The 15,170-nt window shown below is 41.6% G+C and overlaps 1 protein-coding gene and 1 pseudogene across 1 annotated transcript in view; both read right to left on the bottom strand.

Moving 5' to 3' along the window:
* otofa (otoferlin a) overlaps positions 1–15,170 on the bottom strand; it is a 243,711-nt gene that overhangs the window by 184,562 nt on the left and 43,979 nt on the right. The gene's annotated exons all lie outside the window — the stretch shown is intronic.
* Positions 12,594–15,004, bottom strand: LOC117502586 (annotated as a pseudogene).

The raw sequence follows: 15,170 nt of genomic DNA, 5'->3' as shown, positions 1-15,170 counted from the left end.
CGTCATCAATCACTGGGACAAACAGTACATGATGTACACACAGATAAGGACACATTTTGCTTCAGCCTGCCCAATTCATAGGTAAGCAGATATATTGGGATGTGTGACAAAGGGATGGTATTTGTGACCCAGTTATGTCCTTTCAGATTAGTTGTTTAAATATTAATCATCTTTGAATGTGAACTCGTAGTTTTAGACTGGGATTTTCTACCTAAAAACTTCAGCTCTTGTAAAAAAGGACGAGCTCTCATCATGAAGACCAATAAAAACGACAAGCCAACATCAAGACTCAAGCAGTCGTAATAAGATAAGGTAAGTTACTGTCAAAGTGACAAAAGAGCAAAAATAATCAGAACTGTTACATGGAAACTGGACATGACCAGTACCCCAACTTGCAATGTCCTGAAGAAGAGAGGTTGACCAAAGAAGACAAGACGACCTCATGATTGAAACATTTTATGAATTTATGAAGGAAAACTTCAAAACCACAGTCAATGACATCACCAATGACTTCCACAGGACAGTGGTGACAGTAACACAGTCTGGTGCTCAAAGAAGCCTTTGAGATTAGAAATTACAGATTATTAGAGATTATTATTTATTATTATTAAATTAGAGATTATTATTACAGAGGCCACACCACAACATGTAAACCACAGATTAGCAGCAAGAACTGAAGAACCAGTTTGGAATTTGCTAATAAAGACAGAGATTTCCTACAACAACTCTGCAACAAAGTGTTATGGACTGATGAGACCAAGATCAGCCTCTAATAAAGTGATGGAAAGACTAAAGTGTGGAAAGAAACAACAATATGAGAAACACCATAAATGGCTTTTTGCTGTAAATGTTAATGTGAGCTATTTTCCTGAAGAAAAAAACCCAGTTAAAATAAGTAAAATGAGGAACTCATGTTCTTTTAAACAAATTACTTTTCGGTGGCAGAGGAAATCTGGGTGGTTCCGGTTCGACTGGGACGGACGTCTCCTACCTTCGAGCCTGCCCACACAACACCAGCAGATTTCGACTTACAACTCTAAAGTATTAATTGTTGTATTGGTTGTGCCCTGTTCACAACAGTAAAACTTGTTATTTCACCTTTCTCTATTGTCCGTTCATTGCGCCCCCTGTTGTGGGTCCGTGTACCTACACTTTCACAACAGTTATAAAGTGTTATAGACCTTACTAAACCGTATTGTTACTTGATACCACCTAAAAAGCTAAATTAAATGTCTAATAATTTGTTTTTAATATCAATTCAATCAATTTTTTTTTTTTTTATATAGCGCCAAATCACAACAAACAGTTGCCCCAAGGCGCTTTATATTGTAAGGCAAGGCCATACAATAATTATGTAAAACCCCAACGGTCAAAACGACCCCCTGTGAGCAAGCACTTGGCTACAGTGGGAAGGAAAAACTCCCTTTTAACAGGAAGAAACCTCCAGCAGAACCAGGCTCAGGGAGGGGCAGTCCTCTGCTGGGACTGGTTGGGGCTGAGGGAGAGAACCAGGAAAAAGACATGCTGTGGAGGGGAGCAGAGATCGATCACTAATGATTAAATGCAGAGTGGTGCATACAGAGCAAAAAGAGAAAGAAACAGTGCATCATGGGAACCCCCCAGCAGTCTAAGTCTATAGCAGCATAACTAAGGGATGGTTCAGGGTCACCTGATCCAGCCCTAACTATAAGCTTTAGAAAAAAGGAAAGTTTTAAGCCTAATCTTAAAAGTAGAGAGGGTGTCTGTCTCCCTGATCTGAATTGGGAGCTGGTTCCACAGGAGAGGAGCCTGAAAGCTGAAGGCTCTACCTCCCATTCTACTCTTACAAACCCTAGGAACTACAAGTAAGCCTGCAGTCTGAGAGCGAAGCGCTCTATTGGGGTGATATGGTACTACGAGGTCCCTAAGATAAGATGGGACCTGATTATTCAAAACCTTATAAGTAAGAAGAAGAATTTTAAATTCTATTCTAGAATTAACAGGAAGCCAATGAAGAGAGGCTAATATGGGTGAGATATGCTCTCTCCTTCTAGTCCCCGTTAGTACTCTAGCTGCAGCATTTTGAATTAACTGAAGGCTTTTCAGGGAACTTTTAGGACAACTTGATAATAATGAATTACAATAGTTCAGCCTAGAGGAAATAAATGCATGAATTAGTTTTTCAGCATCACTCTGAGACAAGACCTTTCTAATTTTAGAGATATTGCGTAAATGCAAAAAAGCAGTCCTACATATTTGTTTAATATGCGCTTTGAATGACATATCCTGATCAAAAATGACTCCAAGATTTCTCACAGTATTACTAGAGGTCAGGGTAATGCCATCCAGAGTAAGGATCTGGTTAGACACCATGTTTGTTGTGAAAGTGTAGGAACACGGACCCACAACAGGGGGCGCAAATGAACGGACAATGGAGGAAGTCAAATAACACTTTACTGTTGTGAATAAGCACAACAAACACGGCAAATTACAATAGAAGACAATGAAGTCAAATCACAAAATGTGTCACGTGGGCAGGCTCGAAGATAAGGGACGTCTGTCCAAAGCAGAACCGGAACCACACGATTTCCTCCGCCACCGAACCCCGGGAATACTGGAGCCACCAAGTCCCGAACTCCCAGGTGGCCACTGCCTCCACTTGTGGGATCTGGTACTGCTGGCGAGGAACAAAAACAGTTAGATGTGGGTGCGTTTGCACCCAGCAACACGTATGGTGGGAAAACCACCTCCACCTCTCGTCAGGAAAAAACTGGTAAGTGCAGAGTGTGAGTACTTATCCAAGAGGTAGAAAAACAGTCCAATACAGTCTCCAGCTGTAATACTCACTATCTGCTATCCAACACACAAGCAACAAGGTATTATTGTCAGAAAGACAACACAGTTGGCTGAGTACTTTACCTCCTCGGTAGAGCGATATCTCGGCAAAGAGGTGGAGATGTCGTCTTGCTGATATACCCCTGAAGATCAGATGATGGGTGACAGCTGTCGTAGGTGATAAGTGACAGCTGTCACCCCGGCTGCTCCTGTGAGGCGGCAGCGCCCTCTGGTGCCTGGAGCCCGCACTCCAGGCAGGGTGCCCTCTGGTGGTGGTGGGCCAGCAGTACCTCCTCTTCAGCGGCCCACACAACAATGTTTCTAAGATTTGTGGGGCCAAGTACAATAACTTCAGTTTTATCTGAGTTTAAAAGCAGGAAATTAGAGGTCATCCATGTCTTTATGTCTGTAAGACAATCCTGCAGTTTAGCTATAATTTCACAGCAGCAATATGCTGCTGTGAAATTGCCTGACCACATTGTTGAAGCACGTCAGCTGCTGCCACACATATCTGCAGAACTGATTGCACTTACAAGAGCCAGCACACTTGCACAAGGACAACCAGCCACTATCTACACTGATAGTTGCCATGACTCTCCCCTCCGCTCTTGCTCTGTGCAAATGTGCAGCTCACACCAAAAGGTACTGATTATGTTTCCAATGGCAACCGTTTAGCTGACACTGCCGCCAAAACAGCTCCCTTCATTTGACCTTGATGTACTCAAATCTCATCAACATGCTGTATCACACAATAAAAAACATTCATGGTTGACAAAAGGTGCTCTCCGTGATGATTTGTACATTTACCAGGACAAACCTATCCGGCCAAAATCCTTGTTTGATACCGCTGCTATGGTTACACATGGACAGTGCCATGTGTCCACAGGAGGGATGGTATCACAAGTAAATCGCGTTTTTTTCAACTTTTGGATTCAATGTTTATGCACAAACATACTACAAGAAATGTTTGATCTGCATAAAAAACAACCCACAAGACAATGAGACGTTTTCTTAAAACTTTTTCTGAAACAAAGCCACAAATAACACTGATTAACTGCGACTATCCAGTAAAAAGCTGTTGTTTTACCTAATAATTTAATTGCGTCTTTTCCAGTTAAATGCTTTATTTTTACCCACATTTAAATGTGTTGTTTAAAGTTCAAAAGAACGTGTGTGCTCTGAGCAAATTTATTTAAATGTTTTGTGGACGGACGCGTCAATCTTTTATTTTTGAAAAAACAAAAGTGAATTCTTTGGGCTCCTCAAGTATTTGCTTCAGCCAAGCTGGAAAGCGAACGTGATTTATGACCTGTGACAAGCTACAGCCTCATATCGGCGCGCTAAAAGACGAAGCAGCCAAACAACTATTAGCCGCTAACACGCGAGCTAACTTACCTTTAAAATAAGAAACGTTTAAATTCGTTGGCGCAAATTAACGTCGACCAATTGAAGGGAAGCTAACGAACAGAAACGTCGAGTCCGCCTACCGGCTTTAAAGGTGATAGAGAGAGGTTGAATGGGGCATTAATCCTTGTTCTGTGATGTGATATGTAGCCCAAAAAAATTGGTTGGGTCTGTAATGGCTCAGAACCTTCCTAAAAAGCTCTCTGAAACAGCTATGTTACTATGCTGGGTTTAGAATGCCTCGTTTGCCTTTAATGGCGTTATTTCAGAGCTTATTTGGCAACCTCATTATGAAATGCAAGTAGGTGGCACTGATCGGTTGCCGTTGTTTGATTGGCTGCCCTTGCTCTCACTGAAAAGAAAGCATTAGTTATTTATTTTCATTGCTTTTATATTTTCTGTTGTTTCTATTCAGGGTTTTTTTGCCTCTTTCTCTAAAATTGTATATAATAATCATTAGATTATTAATATATAAACAAAAATAAATTTAAGAAATATTACAATTTGAAAACAAATGCACCCAAACGTGATGACAGCTGCAATGCTAACTTTTAACATTGAAAAGACATGCTAACGCATTAGCATCGCTCCCGTTTTTAAGTTATTAAATACATCTATCAACTGTTTCAGAAGAATTTAACAGGTCGGTTTAACATAGAAAAGGTAAATAATAGTCACCGACGTATGCTCTTTAGTGGTTTAGCAGGAGAAAATTAAGCAAAAGAAAGAAAGAATAATCGAAGCATTGCTTCAATCTGCGAAGCACTGCTTCGATTGGTTCAAGGTTCAAAGCAAAGCCGCGCTGCAGAAAAGTTGTTGACGGACCCGCTGCAGGGTCTGTAATCAATATAGAAATGATCATTTTCCTGACAAACACCCCCCAAAAACAACGGCCACTCTGAAGGACCGATAACATAATCGTTAAGCACAAAGCTTATTGATGTCGGTGGATTGAGTCATTTCTTAACGATACCCAAAAGGAACCGGTTCTCGATACACATCCCTAGCTGCTAAGGGGTTAGCTCATTCCCTTTAGAGGAACAAACCAGAGCTAACATGCCATTCTAACGTGCAATTCTTACAACAGGAATATAGCGCAACACAAATGTAAAACAAAAGAAAATGTGATACTCACAGGCTGTACTGATTGCTGCGGTTGATTTTGTCGCAGAGTCGGAACTGACCCTCTACTGAGTATTAAATGCTGACTGAAGCCAGCTCGAAATCGTGCAAGGTTTGTGAAACAGTCCTCTGTGAAATGCGCAGAGCAAAGAAATAGTCGGCAGTTGTATGTACTGGGGATGCGGTTAAAAATGAATAAAAGCCAGTGATCGCGTACATTGCTTTCCGTGGGAAGATCGTAGTCCGCTAAAACAGCCTGGGAAAGCACACCTGTAGATCGCCATTGCTTCTCTTCGAGTGTTACGAATGGGTGGGCACAACCTTATGAATAATTAATTTTGAAGGGGCGTGTGTGAAAGGGGGTAGGTGTGGGTGTGTGTGTGTGTGGGGGGGCTATTGGTGAAAAAGTGATGTAAGTTTTCTCTCAAAAACGGATTGGCCTGTTTTCTAGGGGCAATTCAAAAAAGGAGAAATACTTGAAACAGAGGTTCTGAAACTTGCTGGCACTTCGTGTCTATTCCCCACAGCGGGGAGACTCTGAACTAACACCAAAAACATGAAAAAGATGATTTTGATTCTCTATCCCCTTTAAATTTATAACATGATAAAATTTAACAGTTAGCACGATAGCACATGGGCTAAGCTAGACCACGCTACGCTAAGCTAACTCTGCTAACTCACTCGGAAAACTTCAGAAAGTCACCAAGCCCCTGTTGAAGAGCATTGTAAAAGGTCGCAGTGCTCAAACACAGTCATAGACCAAACCAAAGCAGCCAGAAGATAGTTTTCCAAATTTATTTCTTTTCAAAGTGTCGATAAAAAAGCCCACTTGGAACTGCGGACAGAACAGGAAGTGAGCGGGGGGAACCCCCCTCCCTTCCTTGAGACTCCAAGCCTATTGAACAAGTGAACCCACCTACAGGTGGAGGACCGCATTGCATCCTTTTTGGCTTCAAAGGCATTAAGCCGAATTTGTAAATAGTTGACCAGCTTCCTTTTGTGAATACTTGACAGTGATCAATGAAACTTATAGCATCGTTTAACGATTTTTAATCACTTTTAAACTGATTAAGCTGGTACGATCCTGATTCCAATTGGAAAAAAAAGTGTTAGTGATTAACTCCTTCACTTTAATAAATTGAGATGACACATCTCTAAAATCAAATTCATTTGGATTCTAATTTATGACAATTGTCTAATTTTTGATTTTTACTGTTTGTGATTTTCCAAACTAATTCTTTGACTTTCACTAATTCTGCTTTTAGTGAAGTAATCCTACAACCTAACGGAGGATTATCTAAAGCCAATATTTTAATTGAAGCAGTTCTACAACTGAATTAATGAATTCTTATTTAAACAGTTCTTTTTATCAAGGCCATAAAAAGGAAAAACTGGTCCAGTCCACGATGGGAAGGCCCGTTCCAAGTGTTGCTGACCACACCAACAGCCGTGAAGATCGCTGAAAGACCATCATGCATACATCTAAGTCACTGTAAGCTGCAGTGTGTGCCTATAACCACAAACGAGTAAGGGGAAGTCTGACTACAAAGGGGATTCACCATATAGTGGTGTCTCGTCTCAACGTCAGTGAAGCAGGGAGATCCTTACTCAGAGTGGTCTATAGGTGGCGCTGTGGCCTAGCACCAATGGCTGATCCGCAGAATACGCCCAACCCACGTGCCAAGCGCCGTGGCTGTGGACGAGTCTGGCAGACAGTCTGGTGTGTCGTGATCTTAGCATGTTTCTGTCTACTGGGACACCTCTTCTGGCAGATGTGGGAACGACCTCCTCCATCTGAAACCACTCCTGATGAATCAGCTCCTGTTCAACCTCTCACCCGAAGGGAAATACGATACATCGACCACCCTGACGAACCACACCAACATGTGGTGGCGCTACGTGAATTACACTTCACATCTAGTGAACCATACCAACTGTACATGTATGCCTGTTTCTACCACACATAATGGACTACATGCTACTCCAACGTCTCGGATAATACTAATCGTTTGATGGGCCTGTCAACCTACCCAGGAAATTATTCTGTACCTCTGAACAAAACCACTGCATCTCCCTTGGAGGGAAAGAACTGTACCGGTTCCGGTTTACCTCTTGGGAATGGCTCAAACCTGCTTGGGTGGCTTCCACCTCACTCCTGCAATTCTACTTACACCTTTTGCGATTATGTAAATCGAAGAGCAAAAAATGAATGAGACAGAAATAAAACCTGTAAACAGGATAAGACCCAGTGGAACAAGGCCCACCTCATCAGGGACGCAGACCGTTTCTGGTGTAACACCACCCAGGCCCCTTACGTTAAGCGCTGTTACTGTGAAGCCATAGCACCAACTCAGAAGGGCATTAGAGCCCTCACTTGGCTATGTGGGACCAACGTTTACGCTCACCTTCCTCCCAATTGGGGTGGAAGATGTGGAATGATTAATTTACACGAACCAGTAGTACATATTCCTAAAGATCAATGGTCCAAAGCCACTGTCAAGTTCCGTGAACCACATAATGTTCGCATTAAATGAGAACTGGCTGATACCAGCCATATTCCTAGTGATAAAAGAATATTCAATCAGGGATGGAGGTCACTATTTGGCATACTTCCACATGTTGGGGTCAACCTCGTAGCTCTAGAAATTGAGTTCACCCGCTGGAAGTTTCTGCAGTTCATGAACTCCACACTTGAGATGGCCAACGCAACCACCGAGGAAATTAGGGCCCTGCGACTGATGGTACTACAAAACCGTATGGTTCTTGATCAGCTGACCGCACCCTCCGGTGGAGTGTGTGCTTTGGTGGGCACAGCGTGCTGCACTATTATCCCGGACAACACAGCTGTCGGAGGTGCCATCACCCGAGCCCTACAAGAGATGACAGAGGTCACAGTCAGAGAACTGCACGAGGCTGCCAGCCTCTGCTGTGTCTCTCCTTTGCAAAGCTCACTAAAGACATGTCGTCTCTCTGTCTGTTTTTTTCTTGTATGTCTAGCCGAGCACAAACCTGACAGGAGTCATAACCGATTGTACTCTTACAGTTTATATGAGCTTTATCTATTGAAATATGACATATTTCGTTGTGCATTTTTTGAGGCAAAAGTGGTGAAAATCACAGATGAAAGATCACAAGGCCCGTAAATGTGGTGTACGTAAAGAGCAGAGACGGTGATGCAATTTTTGTAAGAGCTCCACTCACAGAGACGAAAGCTGTCGATGCAAGAAAAGACGGTTTATTCCCATTTTGTCTGGTCATCAAGCTTCCTCTGTAACCTTATCATCACCTTCCCTGTATCCACAGTTATATCTTTAACCAATTCCTTGAACTGTCTATTTTAAAAGAATTTGACCTTTTAATGTCACCCAAAGGTCAAAGGCTATATGACAAATCAAGGTTATACATGTTACAAGCACACCTCTTTAACCTCGAGACTGTCACCTCTCTTGTCTGCTCAAGGTCTAAGGTCATGTGATCAGCACGAACATGATCTATGACTTCATATTAAAGTTTAATAGTAACCACAGGTGTATGTTTAACTACTTCCTTGAGATAGCCATTCTAAATATCATCAGCGTATCAGTGGTAAACAACACAAGAGGTTTTATGTGCTGCAAACATTCATTCCTGTGTCGTCATCAATCACTGGGACAAACAGTACATGATGTACACACAGATAAGGACACATTTTGCTTCAGCCTGCCCAATTCATAGGTAAGCAGATATATTGGGATGTGTGACAAAGGGATGGTATTTGTGACCCAGTTATGTCCTTTCAGATTAGTTGTTTAAATATTAATCATCTTTGAATGTGAACTCGTAGTTTTAGACTGGGATTTTCTACCTAAAAACTTCAGCTCTTGTAAAAAAGGACGAGCTCTCATCATGAAGACCAATAAAAACGACAAGCCAACATCAAGACTCAAGCAGTCGTAATAAGATAAGGTAAGTTACTGTCAAAGTGACAAAAGAGCAAAAATAATCAGAACTGTTACATGGAAACTGGACATGACCAGTACCCCAACTTGCAATGTCCTGAAGAAGAGAGGTTGACCAAAGAAGACAAGACGACCTCATGATTGAAACATTTTATGAATTTATGAAGGAAAACTTCAAAACCACAGTCAATGACATCACCAATGACTTCCACAGGACAGTGGTGACAGTAACACAGTCTGGTGCTCAAAGAAGCCTTTGAGATTAGAAATACAGAGGCCACACCACAACATGTAAACCACAGATTAGCAGCAAGAACTGAAGAACCAGTTTGGAATTTGCTAATAAAGACAGAGATTTCCTACAACAACTCTGCAACAAAGTGTTATGGACTGATGAGACCAAGATCAGCCTCTAATAAAGTGATGGAAAGACTAAAGTGTGGAAAGAAACAACAATATGAGAAACACCATAAATGGCTTTTTGCTGTAAATGTTAATGTGAGCTATTTTCCTGAAGAAAAAAACCCAGTTAAAATAAGTAAAATGAGGAACTCATGTTCTTTTAAACAAATTACTTCTGTAACCTTTATATTATAATTAGTGTCTTGTTTTGGGTTTATGTTTGTTTGGTTCATCTCCCAGTTCCTGCTGCTGAAAAACATCCCCACAGCATGATGCTGCCACCACCAGGCTTCACTGTAGGGATGGTGCCTGGTTTCCTCCAAGCATAACGTTTGGCATTCACACCAAAGAGTTCAGTCTTTGTCTCATCAGACCAGAGAATTTTGTTTCTCATGGTCTGAGAGTCCTTCAGGTGTCTTTTGGCAAACTCCAGGTGGGCTGCCATGTGTCTTTTACTAAGCAGTGGCTTCTGTCTGGCCACTCTACCATACAGGCCTGATTGGTGGATTGCTGCAGAGATGGTTGTCCTTCTGGAAGGTTCTCCTCTCACCACAGAGGAATGGTGGAGCTCTGACAGAGTTACCATTGGGTACTCGGTGACCTCACTGACAAAGGCCCTTCTCCCCGATCGCTCAGAAGAAGGGCGGCCAGCTCTAGGAAGAGTCCTGGTGGATCTGAACGTCTTCCACTGACTGTGCTCTGACATGTACTGTCAACTGTGGGACCTAATATGTAGACAGGTGTGTGCTTCTCCAAATCAAGTCCAAAGCCCCAAATTTACCACAGGTGGATTCCAATTAAACTGTAGGCACATCTCAAGGATGATCAGTGGAAACAAGATGCACCTGAGCTCAATTTTGAGCTTCATGGCAAAGGCTGTGAATATTTATGTGCATCTGATATGTATTTTGTTTGTTTTCTTTTTTTTTAATAAATCTGCAAAAATCACCCCCACCCCAAAAAAAGAACTTTCATCACATTGCCATTATGGGGTATTGCGTGCAGAAATTTGAGAAAAAAGAAAAGGAATTTCATCCATTTTGGAATAGGGCTGTAAAATAAAATATGGAAAAAGTGCAGCACTGTGAATACTTTCTGGGTCCACTGTACTCATGCACAGTAAAATCACCAGTGTTAAATTGTCCATTGTGTCCATTCTCTGACACTTTTTCAATTAATACTTTTTCATTGAGTTAATGGTTTAATACTCAGAGTTATTCCAACTCTGGCAGTGTTGAAAAATGATTAAAGTCTGATCAGTGTTCATAATATCTCTTGGCTTCTCCCTTTTTGCTCGGGATCACTACAAGCAGGTCTGATGTTTGACACCAGATTTCCTTTCTGGTACAACTCCAAATTATATGGAGAATGATGACAGGTGGTCTTGAACCAGGAACCTTTTGTTTGAGAAGCAGTTGCACAAACCACTTGGACACACTGCCCTACAGGAACGTACACACACTTTGTGTTAAAAACAACACTGTGGGTTTGAATTCTGAAATTCTGCTTTTGCTGTGTAGGTGTCGGTTTACTGTGCAGAAAGTAAACACATAATCACTGATGGTATTTTATTATACTTTTATAATCATTTCCCATGAGGGAATGTGTTCAGCAGAGCATCTTAAAGACGTGATCACAACGAATTTGGTCAATTAATCATTGATGCGCCTTGAAAAGTTACAAGTGTCACATAACGTGATGATTGCATGCTAACATTAGCATAAAAAGTCACGTGTCACAAGAAGTGAAGTTAACGTGCTAACATTAGCATGAGCTCTGAAACTGTTGTGAGAGGAGTTATAATGTGATTTGACAAAACAGTGAAAATTTTGTTTTTAAAATCATAGTGTAAATCTTGAGGCAGTTTTACATGTTGCCTGAAAATCTGGCAAACAGTGTGAGACAGATTTGGGCCTGAGAGTATTATGGTTTACACTTTTTCATCCCCTTTACAAAATGTTCTCTAATACATTGTATGTCCTGTCTTTGTCTTTATAATCTGTTTGGATCTTTTATATGCTCTAATAAAATATATTCATGGATCAAGGATTTACAAAACAGTTTGGCACCATGGGGTAAATCTGTCTGAAGAAAGAGATTCTCAAAAATTGAGTGACTGCAAGAAGGACACAAGTGAGGGAAGCCACCAAGACAACAGTGATGAATCGAAAGGAGTTATAGGCTTGTCCAAGCTTGAATGGAGAAACTGCATTGTGCAACTTTTTAAAATTATAGACACATTTATTGAGCTGAAGGGTTTTTATTTTTTACTTTTTATGACGAGACATCAACAAAGAAACAAAAAAATCTCACACAGCATGTTAAAAAGGCTTATATCCAATAAAAAATTGAACAGTTAAAAAGAAATAAGGTGCAAAAAGTGGAGTCCAAAAGTTTGTCAAGAATCATACTCGAACATACTGAAGCCTCTGAAGAGTTCAAAAACTGGAGATATGGGGTCGAGATCCTCACAAAGTGTCCCTTTGAAGAGTGAAGCAAGTGTTCCATTGCGCGCTCAGCCCAAGAACTGTTCGCAGATGAAAAGATGAAAAGGCGAGAAGTGTGTGTTGGTCCCAATATGGATATTACCGATGATTTTTTCATGGATAGTCTGACAATGAACAGCAGCCAAAGCAGCCAGCTTGATGAGGACGCCTTGGCGAATTTGGAGAGCAGCGCGGTACCAGCCAACACGACAAAAATTAAAGTGAGACAACTTTTTATGTATGCGTTTGCTCGTTGTTGTGCATTTTGAAATGACATTAAATATTGTTAATGTGATTCCACGTGTTGTGTATCTCAGTAAGTGATAATGAAAATAACATGCAGTTGTCATGCAGTATGCATTTTCTGAGTCCCTCCGTCCATGCCCAGTCACCCAAAATGACAGATATTTGCACGAATATCTGTCATTTTGTGCGACTGGGCATGGACAGAGGGACTCAGAAAATGCATACCGCATGACAACTGCATGTTATTGTATTATTAATTAGCTTTAGTAGGAGGCTGATCATTGATCCAGGACATGAAAATATTCTTCCTTGCAGCAAATATGTGAGTCGATCGAACAGTCTGTCAGAGCCACACAATGCTCACTTTCACACACAAAAAAGAAAGGGAACATCAACACAACGTAAAACAAACTGAAAAAAAATTTCTCTCAGCCCCGACTGCATTCTTTAACTGTCAGGTGACCTCAGCGAGGAGCACATCAGAAAAAGCAACAGACTCTCAGGAAAAAAGGACACAAAAAACAAAACAAGAGTGACCTGAGAGCAAAATATCCCCCACTGGCAAATGTTGCTTTGGGACAAGTTATAACATTCTAATGACATTTGTTTTGCCAACACACATCAGCCATTTGCACTTCTAGAAAAACTGTCAAATTAACTATGAAAGTATATAAGTATGAATTAGTGTGAAACAGCAATGAATCAGGAAAGTTTAATGATGTTGTTGGAGACTTTCTGCCTCCTCAGCTGACAGCTGCCACAATGTGAAAACGACAATAAAATTTCTGAAATAAAACTGCAGCTGATGACATCATATTTCATTGTGCATTTTTGAGGCAAAACTGGTGAAAATAAAAATAAAAATTGTGTTGTATCGTTTGGTGTCATCAGTCTTTGATTTGAAATTTATTTCCTCTATTTGAGCTCACAGATCTCAGCAGTGACTCCATGATAATTAATCCTAAATCCAACATGGAGCGGCTGAGTGAATGTGGTCTGGACTCTGTGGAGGAGAGTCATGGTTTCAGAGACGCTGTAGAAGGACAAAAGACCTGCTCTGTGATCCAGATACACTCCGAGTCTTAACGACACACGACCTGAGACTGGAGTCTGGATACTGTTATGTCTGAAATAATAACGACCGTCATAATAATATAACACCCAGGATATCTGATTGTTACCAAATCCACATTCTCTCTCAGGTCCTGTTCTCTTAATATTCTTGTATGTAACTGCAACATAAACTCTCTTCCCGTTCCACTGCACCTCCCAGTAACAACGTCCACTCAGACTCTCTCTGCTCAGGACCTGAGACCAATCAGTAAATCTATCTGGATGATCAGAATAAGACTGTTCCTGAATCACACGTTTTATTTTTCTGTTTTCTTCAGATAATATCAGATGTTTGTTTGCTGTATTTGGATCCAGTGTGATTTCACATGAATATTTTAAGAAATCAGTTCTGAGTTTTGGTTCTGCTTCTGACAGTAAAACATCCACTTCAGTCAGTGCACAGCCGTAGTCACATCCTCAAAGTACCTCAGAGGACGTGTTTGGATTCTGGGTGAGTCTGTAGCTTCAGGGAGGCGTATCAGTGAGGGGTATTTTTGGAGAAACTGGTTGTGATCCTCTGACTGTGAAAGCTGATGAAGCTCAGCTTCTTTCCTCCCCAGATCACTGATCTCCTGCTCCAGCTTCTCCTGAAGATCTTGGACTCGACTAGTTTTGATTTTCTGCTGAGACCTGATCTGCTGCTTCACATCAGATCTTCTTTTGTCAATGAGTTGGATCAGATCTGTGAACATCTGCTCACTGTCCTCCACTGCTTTTTCAGCAGAGTGACTGATGGCCTCCACCTCTCGCTGGAGCACCTTCACCTCCTCACCTCTGATCTGGATTCTCTGCTGGATTTACTGTCGTCTCACCTCGACCTCTCTCTGCCTCTTGGTCCTTTCTGCAGCAGCTGACACCGTGTCGTGACCTTTATGTTCATCCACAGAGCAGAGATAACAGATACACTGCTGATGAGTACGACAGAACATCTTCATCACCTCGTTGTGATGACTGCAGATGTTCTCCAGGAGGTTCTTCGAGGGCTCAACCAGCTTGTGTTGCTTTAACGGGGCGACATCATAGTGAGGCTGGAGGTGTTTCTCACAATAAGAGACCAAACACACCAGACAGAACTTGAAGGCTTTTAGTTTTCTCCCAGTGCACAAATCACAGGAAACATCTTCAGGTCCAGCGTAGCAGTGATCAGCAGGAGCAGCTTGGAGACCAACTTTCTTCAGCTCCTCCACTACATGTGCTAACATGGTGTTTTTCACCAGGACAGGCCTCACTGTGAAAGTCTGCCGACACTGAGGACAGCTGCTGATGTTCTTCTGATCCTCTCCATCCCAGACGTTCTTGATGCAGTTCATGCAGTAACTGTGTCCACAGGGAATAGTCACCGGATCCTTCAGTAGATCCAGACAGATGGAACAGCAAAGTGCTTCTCGGTCCAGCTGAATTCTTTCCTGCGCCATTTTACCTCAGTGAACGTTGAACAGTTTCACTTTGTGTTCTGACAAAAAGCAGCACTGAGGAAGGAGGCGGAGTTTGAACAGAGGAGAACTCACTGATTGGGAGAAAAGCAAGAAGAGGGAGGAGTTTTTAAGACTGTTTCATTCCAGGAAGAAGAGCGACAGTTTACTGGTTTAAATCAGAGCGAAGGTCAAAACTTGCTGCATGTGTTGATATGCACGTGCACGTTTAC

This window comes from Thalassophryne amazonica, chromosome 21 (genome assembly GCF_902500255.1).
Source record: "Thalassophryne amazonica chromosome 21, fThaAma1.1, whole genome shotgun sequence".
Taxonomy (NCBI): domain Eukaryota; kingdom Metazoa; phylum Chordata; class Actinopteri; order Batrachoidiformes; family Batrachoididae; genus Thalassophryne; species Thalassophryne amazonica.
The sequence above is the reverse complement of the archived record's forward strand: the minus strand, read 5'-3'. Positions and strand labels throughout refer to the sequence as shown.